The following is a 12,896-nucleotide window of genomic DNA, read 5'->3' on the forward strand; positions in this document are numbered from 1 at the left end:
CTACAGCTCTTGCCATTGTTCCTGAACCTGTGACCTGTTTCCTGCGGATTTCCTGTTGACCTTTTGGCTGGCAGGACCAGCCTCCGGCCCCACAGTAGTAATGCTGCCACCGGAACCTCTGGTCCCTACCCCTGAAAAATATTCCGGAGATCGGGGTAAATTCCGAGCGTTTCGCAATGCCTGCCAGCTATACTTTTCCTTGCAACCCCGGACCTTCTCCCTGGAGGCCACCAAGGTGGGGTTTGTTATTTCATTGCTGCTAGGCCAACCTCAGTCCTGGGCTCATCGGCTCCTTGAAGATGGTAGCCCCCATTTGAACTCTCTGTTGTCATTTTTTGAGGCTATGGCCAAACTCTATGAAGATCTATGATGATGTAGCTGCGCTACACGTTCTCCAGCAGGGGCGCAGACCCGTAGAGGACTATGTCACGGACTTCCATCGCCTGAGTTCCGACACTTCCTGGAACGAAGCCGCACTCCATTACCAGTTCCGTCTTGGCTTGTCCGAGGCACTGAAGGACAAATTGGCCCGGGTTGGCGTCCCCGACGCACTGGAGGTTTTGATCTAACAGGCCATTCAAATCAACCGTCAGCTCCGAGAACACCGGGCAGAAATATCAACGCAGCAGTTTCGTGCCAGCCTGGATTTTGCCACGAGTAGCACCTCCTGTACACTTCTCTCCCACTGGGGCAGTCTCTCCCAGCCCTGTTCCCGCCGGAGCCATGCCCGATGCACCTGAACCCATGCAACTTGGGGTCATACGACCTGCCTTGTCTCCGGAGGAGAGACATCGCCGCCAGCTGGGTAATCTTTGCCTGTACTGAGGAGAAGCTGGCCATTATGTGCGCTCATGCCCAGTGAAACACCATAAGTCTTTTCCAGTCTCACCCTCCTTAGCCTTTCCTGTGTCTTTGCAGCTTCCGGAAGGACCCGTCCAGGCTACAGCAATCATTGACTCGGGAGCCTGCAGCTGTTTCATTGACCGTTCCTTTGCGGGGCAACAAGGCATACCCCTTCGGTCCAAGACCCAGGACCTCACCATCTTCCTGGCCGATGGCTCCCACATCAAGTCTGGACCCGTGACCCAAGAAACCCTTCCTCTTCCGATGGTCTCTTCATCGGGTCATAAGGAATTGATAAGTTTGGATGTCATCGCATCTCCCTTATTTCCCATTATCCTGGGATTGCCATGGTTGCAGGCACACAACCCACAAATCAACTGGATCACAGGAGCCATCCAGTTCCCCTCTCCTTACTTCACAAACTCCTGTCTACCCGATCCATCCAAGTCCCCCCAGACTCTGTTGTGTCTCGAATCTGAGCCTGATTTACGTTCTGTTGTACCCAAGGCCTATCATGACTTCCTGGATGTTTTCAGCAAGCGGGGAGCCGAGACCTTACCTCCTCACCGTGCATATGATTGCCCCATCGACTTGCTCCCGGGAGCCGAGATCCCATTTGGCCAAATGTACCTGCTATCTGAATGCGAGCTGGACGTTTTAAAGGATAATGTGGACGAAAGTCTGACGAAGGGATTGATCCGTCCTTCCACCTCACCATGAATTTGCAGATTTTTTTTGCAAGAAAAAGGCAGAGGTTTTACCTCCACATCGTTCTTTTGACGATGCGATTTGTGCGATTAATTTGATCCCTGGAGCACCTCTTCCCAAAGGAAGGACCTATCCCCTGTATCATGTACCTAATCAGAGGCCGAGGTGCTGAGAGGGCTTCCCTTGTGGCTGAGTGCAGGGCACCCCTGCAGGTGGAAACAGGGAGTGCTGTGCCCAAAGAAACAGGGGTCGCCAGCTGTAACAGGCTCAAGTGATGGGGTTGACAGCTGTATAGCGACTGGACAAGCAGGCTGTACTGCAAGGCAGGATTCCTTGAAAGTATTCAGAGGGAGGTAGCGGAAAGGAGAGTCAGAAGCAAGGTCAAGGTCAGGCCAAGTAGTCAAAAACCGATCATCAAAAAGTAGAGGAATCCGAAGGAGCAAGCCAGGGGTCATACACGGGAACAGCAGACTGGAGCAGAGTAGGTGAAACAAGCCGGGGGTCAGAGCCAGGAGTAGAGACAAGACAGGTCAAGGTAAGCCAGGTCGGTAACAGTAATCCAATAGCAAAGGAACAGGAACACGCAGGAAAGCTGAAGATCATCCATCATCTAATGGCTGAAGCTGGCTGCTTTAAATAGACCGCTGGGCAGGGCCATCTTACCGAATGGGCACGCTGGGCAGTTGCCCAGGGGCCCCACTAGGCCGGGGGGCCCCACCTGCTCAGCGAGCCAGCCCAAGCCAAGCATTAGTCCAGATTCCCGTGTGCATCCCATTGCCGAACTTAGCAGGTGGCAAGCGCCCTGCCCTGCTGTCAGGCCACTTGGGCGGTGGAGGGGGAGCCCACAACTGTAGGAATGTCAGTCCGCCTCCATGGGAACAGGCGCACACAGGACAGTCAGGTCTGACTCCTGTCCATGTGTGTGTGTGTTCACTGGACCCGGCCACCCAACTTGGAAGCGGTCATTAGCCTGGCACTGCTGTACCAATAAATATTGCCTTATCGATAATTTGCATTTTTATTCTTGTGGGTAATCATGTAGGTGGGGCCCCAGGGCACTGCATTGCCCAGGGCCCCTTAATGCTCTTAAGATGGCACTGCCGCTGGGCGCCAACAATCTATTATGCATTGCATGCAGGATGGCGCAGGTGCATGCGCACTGGCGCATGAATCCTTGCTGCCGTGAATGCCCGTCTGCACATGCGCAGTAGCGTAGGGGAATTTCTATGTACCATTGCGCTATTCTGCAGGGTGTTGGTAACTGAGCCAGTTCTCTGACACCCTGTCACTGCCTGAACAAAAGTCCATGGAGGAATATGTCAAGGACAACTTGAGAAGAGGTTTTATCCGACCCTCTTCTTCTCCAGTAGGGGCAGGTTTCTTCTTTGTCTACAAGAAGGATGGGGGTCTTCAACCATGCATAGACTATCGTGGATTAAATCAAGACTCCGTTGTCTTTTATTCTAAAATGATTTGATGTTCTTAAGGGAGCTGTAATCTTCACTAAGCTAGACCTCTGAGGGGCTTATAATCTAGTTTGAAATAGAGAGGGAGATGAGTGGAAGACAGCGTTTAACACCCGCAATGGACACGGGGGGCCTAATTCACTAAGCTGAAAGCATAACTCTGCTCTGTCTTTTTTCTTTCTCGCCATGTTAAATCAATTAACTTTCCACTGTGGCGAATTTGAGAGCATTGAACCAACAGTGAATTCCATTTTGAATGGTGTTAGTGGCAGCTCCAATTCTCATTCTTATGTGAAATTGACAGGCAGTACCTGCACTCACCAAAAAACATGTGTCAATCCCTTCAGAAATCAGTGGATAAGAAAAGTTCAACACATAAGCAGCACTGAAGAAACCCTGTTAAAGAGTCCACATTTGTGAAGAGCCAGAGTCCTCAGGAGAATAAGAATCCACGGATGAAGATAAAAGGAAACTTCCACCACACCACGTGACCCCCTCTGGTATTGCTCACTCACCAGAAATCATTGTATAAAGAGCCTTGAGATGTCCTCCAATTACACCGGATGCAGACCACTCCACGATCTTTAGGCACAGAAATCTCCCCAATCTGAGTCACAGATATCAAGCGATCCACATACTCCAGTGTATCAAACCATCAGCAATGAATACATAAATAAGAAAAGGGGGCTCATAGGGCAGTATGTCAACACAATTTATTGGTAAAATACCCGCCCTATTTCTCAATCAATGCACTCACAGCAATACAAATAAAACTCTCAATACACAATGTCAGTGTGCTGATCGAGACCTCACCGCTCCTCTGCTACACTGTATCGGTCAATCACGAAGTCCAGCATACATCGAGCAGGATGTAGAGGTGCGTCTCATGCAGCTACTAGATGATGATGATGATGTCTGGGTGTCCGCGTGCTCACACCCTGACATGTTTCGCCATCTCACTGGCTTCTACGGAGGGCGCGAGCACGCTGCACCACCGCCTCCCTTTATCTCTCTCCTCTCCAAACTGTTAACCCCTTATGCCGGCTTACTATCACTACTGACAGTCTACCGTAGGGAAAGTCAGTCAAGGATCATAGGAGGGATTTGATCACGGTGTTGGACACTCCAGATATGCCGATCCGCATATGTGGCTAATATTTAACATCATTGTCAGTGACAAAAGCGATTTGTTTGTAATATTAATGGGGAGATAACATGCTCAAACAAAATTCGCTGATGTGCTTTACCCGAACCCACTAAGCAAATTATAACTGCTATAAGAGTGGAAGGCAATCACAATATCTCTTATCTTACAGGGAAATACTTCCAAATCCATAAATAATACTGTCCATGGATTACAGCCACATATTTCCAATAGGCTTGGAGCTGTGCACTACCGATCATACATCAATCCATATAAATATAAAATCAATAACATTTGTAGCATATGATACATAAATATCCACATATATATTAAAATACGAAGAACAAAGTATCAATATTAAAATAAACAGCCTACATAGACTTTATAGACCAAATATAAAACTCAATGCTACGCTTACATGCTGGAGGAGGAGAAGGTCCTGGGCTGGAGAGCCAGATATAACAAACAGGCATGTTTGAAAGCCCTGAATTTCCTTCGCTCCCCATGGAAGCGTTCTGGCGTGGGCACCCGTGGTTCCGGAGGCGGAGCTGAAGCTGAATGGGCGGAGCTAGCTTGATCTGGTTGAGACGGAGCTGGCAGAGAGCTAGTGGCTGGCTGATTTGGGTCAGGCGGAGGAGAAGAGCCGGCTAGGTTGAGTACCCGAACCTCCAGCTGGAAGTACCCATCTTGCAGTCTTTGCACGGCTTGGGTCAGGGCTGAAACCTGTTAGCATAGAGCCTCGAGCGGAGAAGCACCTGTCGGCCTCTAAAATGGCTGGTTTATGCTGTCAATTACCTTTGTGGAGGCCGAAGTGCTGAGAGGGCTTCCCTTGCAGCTCGGTGCGGATCACCCCTGGAGGTGAAACAGGAGATGACACATCCCAAGGAGCACTGGATGCGGGGGAGTTCCGGATGGATGGTATGGTGTGGACACTCAGGACCACTTCCAGGAGATCTAGAGATGCTCAGTGTAAAGAGACAAAAAGGTTAATGCCAGGCCAAGGGTCATACACAGTTAATCAGTCTGAGGTAATGGAGGTACAGAGGGGCAAGAAAAGAGAGAGTCCATGGGGTCCAAGCCGAGGTCGGTACACAGAAGATCCAGCAGAGGTATTGTTAGAGCAAAGAGTGGTCAGTAGGGATGATCAAACTTTTTAAAAGTTCGGTTCGACCAGAACACCCGAACTTCCCGAAAGTTCGGTTCGGATTTCAGAACCCCATTGAAATCAATGGGACCCAAACTTCGGTAATCAAAAAACACCATTTTGAAGCCCTAAAACCCAATAAATGCCCCTAAAATGTGCCTAGGGTTCTGGGTCATGCCCCAGGGACTATTAATCACACAAAAAAAAGTTCTTAAAAATTGTCATTTTTGATAGAGAGCCAATTATTGAAAACATTTTAAAAAAAAAAGATTTCTTTGTATTTAGTGTCTGGGGGGTCTAAAAGGTGTACCTGGGAAGTTTCAGCTCTGTAGCATGTCCAGAACCAGAATTATAGCATACCAAACCTTAAAAATGACTTTTTTGCTTAACCGCACCTTTCTTTTGCTCCTAATCAATGGCACAGCCAATGTGTATGATGGGGACATAATGCAGTGCACTGGGAACAAGATTAGAGTTTTTTTTGGAAAAAGGTGCTGTCTCTTTAAATGTGCATATAATTAACGGGTGTATTTCCACAATGGGGCTATTATTACCAAATGTTTTCAAGAAGTCCAAAGATGTATATAGTTGCACTTTATTTCATGTAAAATGCTGTTTGGTGCACTTTAACTTGAATTCTCACAAGAAACAGACATATATGTACGGATACATTGAGGGTTAGGGGTAGGAGCCACAATGTAGTGCAGAGTGAACAAGATTAGAGATGTTTTGGATGAATACTGTTGTCACTTGACTTTGAATAGAAGTAAAGGATGCTTAAAAATTGGGCCTTTGGTGGTGCCGACGATGCCTTGACACCATATCCCTATGAAAGTGCTGGTAATGAAGGCAATAATTGCCTTTGTAAGGAAAAAAATTACAATGATATGCATCTGTGTGACAGGTGCGCAAAAAATGTTGTTTGGGTGTTGGCGGAGCCATACCACTGTAAGCCCAAAGAGCTGGTGTTGAAGAAGGCGTAAAAATTATGAAGGTGTGCACCTGTGGAACAGGTGCGCAAACATGGTAGTTTTGGTGTTGGCGGAGCCTCCCCACCATAACCCCAAAGAGCTGGTTTTGAAGGAGGCCCAAAAATCATAAAAGGTGTGCACCTGTGGAACAGGTTCGCAAACATGGTAGTTTTTGTTTAGCATAGCCTCCCCACCATAACCCCAAAGAGCTGGTGTTGAAGGAGGCCCAAAAATTGTAAAGGTGTGCACCTGTGGAACAGGTTCGCAAACATGGTAGTTTTTGTTTAGCATAGCCTCCCCACCGTAACCCCAAAGAGCTGGTGTTGAAGGAGGCCCAAAAATTGTAAAGGTGTGCACCTGTGGAACAGGTTCGCAAACATGGTAGCTTTTGTTTAGCATAGCCTCCCCACCGTAACCCCAAAGAGCTGGTGTTGAAGGAGGTCCAAAAATTGTAAAGGTGTGCACCTGTGGAACAGGTTCGCAAACATGGTAGTTTTTGTTTAGCATAGCCTCCCCACCATAACCCCAAAGAGCTGGTGTTGAAGGAGGCCCAAAAATTGTAAAGGTGTGCACCTATGGAACAGGTGCGCAAACATGGTATTTTTGTTATAACCAAAATGAGGTTCTGTGAATGTAAAGAGAATGAGAGGAGGGTTTGAGGGTGGCACCATGGTCCAGGCTTAAACGGAGGCTCAGCAGCCACATCACAATGATAGCCTAGTCTACAAGGTCTGCATCAGGTGCATCAAAGCTTGATATCCACGACTGATTCATTTTAATGAATGTCAAACGGTCGACTGAGTCGGTGGAGAGTCTCGTTCGATGGTCTGTGACGAATCCTCCTGCTGCGCTGAATGCCCGTTCCGATAGGACACTGGAAGCAGGCCAACAACTCCATGGCATACTGGGCCAGTTCTGGCCAGTGGTCTAATCTTAAGACCCAGTATGCCAGTGGATCGACTTCGTCACATGAAAAGCCCTCTGTGTCACTTTGTGCCCTGACGTAATCGTCCACCATGTGATGCAGACGCTGTCGATGCGATGTGGCAGCTGAGAAGCCTGGGCGGTGAGGACTAAAAAAAGACCGAAAGGCATCCGTCAACCGCACGCCTTCTCCAACGCTCCTCTCGTGACCAGCAGTAGAATCCATGGTAGGTTGTCCCCGCCCCTGCACCCTACGGGAGTCGGGGAACATGTTCACCAGAATCCTCTTGAGACTGTCCTCAAGGGATTTGATCCTGTGGACTCTCTGGGTGGATGGGAAAAGCTCCGAGACTTGACTTGTACCAGTGGTCAAGTAGGGTGGCTAACCAATAGTGGTCAGTCTGTTTAATGGCCTTGATTCTGGGGTCCTTTCGCAGGCTCTGAAGCATGATGTTTCCCATGCGTCGCAAATTAGCGAAGGCCTCAGAAGCTGACTCCTCGGGGTCACTCAAAACGACATTATCTTGAACGGGCTCCTCCTCCTCCCAGCCACGTACTACTCCAAAGTGTCCCGAGGGAGTCAAACTAGGCCTTGCAGATTGCCGCATGTCTTCCTCCTCCTCCTCAAACCCTGCAAAAGTTCTCGCAGAATCGTCCTCCTCCTCCTCCTCCTCTTCCACCCCTGGATCCTGCTCGGGCCTCTGGGAGCTAGGCATAATGGGGTCAGGATTCTCAGGATAAAGGGGGCCTTGAGAGGCAAGGAAGTCCTCCTCTTCCTCCTGCTGCTCTGCCTCCAGTGCCCTGTCCATAATGCCACGCAGAGTGTGCTCCAACAAAAACAGTACCGTTAGGGTGTCACTGATGCATGCGCTGTCCCGGCTGACCATCCTTGTGGCCTCCTCAAATGGCGAGAGGACAGCGCATGCATCCTTAATCAAAAGCAACTGCTGTGGTGAAAAGAAGCCCAGGCGCGCAGAGCCAGTGCTGGTGCCGTACTCGCATAGATATTCATTGAGGGCCCTCTGCTGCGTGTACAGGCGCTGCAGCATAGCCAAGGTGGAGTTCCAGCGGGTGGGCATGTCACAGATGAGGCGGTGTACTGGCAGGTGAAACTCGCGCTGCACTTCGGCCAAACGTGCAGTGGCACTGTACGACCGCCTGAAGTGACTGCACACCCTTCTTGCCATCCTTAGCACATCCTGCATTCCCGGGTACGAGTTCAAAAACCGCTGTACCACGAGATTCAGGACATGCGCCAGGCATGGCACATGGGTTAACCTTCCCTGACGAAGGGCGGCTAGGAGGTTTGACCCATTATCAGTAACCACCATCCCTAGCTGCAGCTGGCGTGGTGTCAACCACCTCTGGGCCTGTGCCTGCAGAGCCCCAAGAATCTCAGGGGCAGTGTGCTGCCTGTCCCCTAGACACACAAGCTGCAGCACTGCGTGACACCTTTTGGCCAGAGACATAGAATAACCCTTTGAACGCTTACGTGCTACCTCATCATATTCAAAGGACCATTCTGCAGAGGAGGGCATGGAGGAGGTAGAGGAGGTAGAGGAGGAGGAGCAGGAGGGGGTAGAAGTGATCGATCTACCCGGATCAGCGACACCACCAGCTGTTTGCAGACGTGGGGGCAACACTGGCTGCAGCACCGAGCCCTGGCTACAATCCCTTCCGCTGGCAAGCAGTGTCACCCAGTGAGCAGTGACAGAAATGTACCGTCCCTGCCCATATTTGCTTGACCAAGTGTCAGCCGTCAAGTGTATCTTACGGCTGACTGACTTGGCCAGGGACGACACTACATTGCCTTCCACATGTTGGTATAGGGATGGCAGGGCCTTACGGCAAAGTAATGCCGACTTGGCACCTGCCACTGTGGAACTGCACATTTTGCAAAGTCACGGAAGGGAGCAGACTCTACCAGGTTAAATGGTAATAGTTGCAGAGCCAGTAGTTTAGCCAAACTACTGTTTAGACGCTGGGCATGTGGGTGGCGGGAAGTATACATTTTTTTTTAGTTCCAGCATGTGTGGAATCGAAATTTGACGTCTAGATGTTACAGCTGGTGGTGTGCTGGAGGTAGATGCGACACTGCCTGCTACATCATCATCCCTGTCAGTGGAGGCTGCCAACAGGTGACGAGTGACTATAGCAGGGCCAGGAACAGACTGATGTGCAGGTGGAGCACGAGGAGGAGCGCGAGGAGGACAAGGAGGCCGACTGACCGATCTTTGGCCCTTTTGTGGGTTCTTCAAATGCTCCTGCCAACGGGCCGAGTGGTGGGTTGTCAAATGCCTTTTTAGGCAGCTTGTACCCAGGTGGTTGACATTTTTGCCACGTTTTATACCCTTCTTACAAATCTTGCAGATCGCAACTGTTTGGTCTGCATGGGATGTTTCAAAAAAGACCCAGCAAGAAGAGGTGTGTATAGTGGCCCGGGAGACAACAGGTGCGGCCTTAGATGCAGCGGGCCGTCTGCTCTCCCCTCTTGCTTGCTCTGCCTCCTCCTCAACCTCAGACCCAACATCTGACTCCATCAAGGACTGAGCATCAGGCCTGGCCCGGGAGACAACAGGTGCGGCCTTAGATGGAGTGGGCCATCTGCTCTCCCCTCATGCTTGCTCTGCCTCCTCCTCAAACTCAGACCCAACATCAGACTCCTCCTCAAACTCAGACCCAACATCAGACTCCATAAAGGACTGAGCATCAGGCTGGAGTAGATGGCCGACACTGTGGCTCAGCTGACTCCTCTGTCATGTCTGAAGTTGGGTCTAAGGGAGGACATGAGGTGGACATGGACTCATCTGTATTTGTTCTGACAACTGCAGAAGACTGACCACTTTTCTCTGCCTGGGTCACTGTAGTTGCAGATGATGCCGATGATGAGGGTTTGGTCATATAGTCCACCACCTCCTGTACATACTGTGGACGTATAGCTTGGCCACTGCCGGAGAACAATCCAAATGGTGGCCTGGCTGAGGACTGACCACCACGTCCACCCCTGCCTCTAGACACCCTAGAAGCTGTGCCCCTTTCCGCAGCAGGGCCACGTATGCCTTTTCTTGGTCTACCAGGCATATTTGTCACTGAGGCGTTGGCAACTGTGTGCGGTGAAAAACGCACACTGCTATGCGACCCACAGTTGTCGCTGGATACAGCACAGCAGATGCGTGTCACGCACAGTTGCAAAGCCTTTTGCACAGTGGACCTAATGCTTTGAACAGCAGGCGTTAAGTTGTCACTGAGGCGTTGGCAACTGTGTGCGGTGAAAAACGCACACTGCTATGCGACCCACAGTTGTCGCTGGATACAGCACAGCAGATGCGTGTCACGCACAGTTGCAAAGGCTTTTGCACAGTGGACCTAACGCTTTCAAGAACAGGCGTTAAGTTGTCACTGTATTTTGCTGCCTAGCAAGCACGTATACCGGCTGTAGATATATCAATTCAGCAGCACTGTGCAACGTGCTCACTACACAGAACCCTCACACTTTCACTTTCCCTACAGAAACTCAATTATTAAATCTAACTAATGTAGTACAAAGTTCCCTAACTACACTAGATATCCCTTTCCTCGCACTAAATACAAAGCTCCATACAGCAGAAGACTGACACTGTCCCTTAAATTTTTTTTTTGTAACTCAAAAAACCAGCACAATCGCTGTATCTAACTACACTGGCTGTAAGCTGAATGCAATTCTGCTATATGGAGCTTTAGAACCACTCGTTTATGCAGAAAATGTAGTGTAGCAAAGCAGGAGTCAGAGAAATGCTTCCACTCTTTTCAACAGGCTATGTATCACTGTGCTAGGGTTTAGGCGGGGCTATCTTAAATACTGTGGGGCGTATTCACTCCTGATTGGCCTCTGGTCCCGTAGTCACTCCAATCACGTTCCTAGGAGACTCCTGCCCCTCATTGGCTTTTGCTGACGTTTCTGGGCCAATCACGGGCTTTTAAAGCCCAGTTCCTGTCCCAGTGCATTTTGGGCGGTTCTGGTGGCCGAATACCGAACTTTTGCCGCAAAAAGTTCGGTATTTGGCCGAATATCGAACATCCAATGTTCGGGTCGAACCGATGATCGACCCGAACCGTTCGATCATCCCTAGTGGTCAGGCAAGCCGAGGTTGATCAAGGCAGAAGTGCAGACAAGTCAAAGGAGCAAGCCGGGTCAAAAGCAGGAATGCAGGTAAACAGACAGGTCATGGGTACAGGAGCTGATGATAAACCAGCACCGGAGCGTAGCCAGAGAGTGTCTTATATAGGGCCAGGATGGGCGTGATGACGCACACGCTCTGCGCCGACAGGCCTACATGCATGTGCCGGCGCACCCGCCTCCAGCGTCGTTATTGCGGCTGAGTGGCGCTTCCTTTCCTGACAGGGGTGTTATCTGAGTATACTTTTACAAGTGTATTTGTGTCCTGCAAATATATTGCCTCTTTTGCTGAGTGAAGTCTAATACACATAGTGCCAAACTCACTGGCCAATTTTTTCAACAACTGGTGTTATAAACCAGTGGCCCCCCAATACCACATATTGAAGTGGGGTGTTATCTGAGTATACTTTTACAAGTGTATTTGTGTCCTGCAACAATATTGCCTCTTTTGCTGAGTGAAGTCTGATACACAGTGCCAAACTCACTGGCCAATTTTTTCAACAACTGGTGTGATAGACCAGTGGCCCCCCAATACCACATATTGAAGAGGGGTGTTATCTGAGTATACTTTTACAAGTGTATTTGTGTCCTGCTGTCAAGATATGAAAATATATGAAGAGCCTATCATTATATATCGTTTATATAGTCAAAGAGTCCCCTTTAATATACTAAAGAATATAACAAGCCCCTTATTACCGTAAAATGTTATTTTCCCTAACATATTCAATCTTTTTTAATTGTCAGACTAACCTGTCACTATGCCCTTGCTGGGTCAAAATGACCCAATGTGTAATTGGGATTTTCCACAAGGAATGTATTGTCATTCGCCTAGACTGTACTGTGAAACCTTGTGTAATCTGTAACTTGGGCTTGTGCCCGTTTATGTGCTCTGTAACCAATGTAATCTGGGTCACATATCTGTTGGAAGATGTGGACCCGCTATATGGTGTCATACTCTGAAGTAAACATATGGAGACGAATGCAAACCTGATTGGCGTAGATTATTTCAAGGCTCAAACTTAACATTTGAACTTAACATTTGGTGACCCCTAAATAGTGTCTAACTGCATCTCTGCTGCCGGCGATCACCCCACCACAGGAGGGACAGCACAGAGGCCTCAGGTGAGAAAACATTTTTATTTCTCATCTTGAAACTGTCTTTATCTGATGTGTGGTGGTGTGCCGGTTGGGGGAAGTGCGGCTACGAAAGGTAGCATGTTTCCTTTGAATTTAATTGCATTCTGTCTGTGTATGGTTACTGAGATTATTATATGGTACCAAGGGGAAATATTGTGCATGCAAATATTATCTGAAGTAATTTTCTTCTCTCCTTACCATCAGAAATGACAATATAAATATAGTTGTGATAAATAAGGGACATTTTTAAAGCAGGTACCACTATTTTCTGGAGTGTGTGTGTGGTGTTGAAAGACAAGTGTGGAGGTATTAGGGCAGGTATAGCCTTAAACCCCAGTGTCTGTATGACCTGCTGAGTGTTCTTTGGATTAGGGAATCAGAGAAAGACTAGCCTATATTCACT

Source organism: Pelophylax lessonae (genome assembly GCF_965119305.1).
Source record: "Pelophylax lessonae genome assembly, chromosome: 1".
In the NCBI taxonomy this organism is placed as follows: Eukaryota; Metazoa; Chordata; class Amphibia; order Anura; family Ranidae; genus Pelophylax; species Pelophylax lessonae.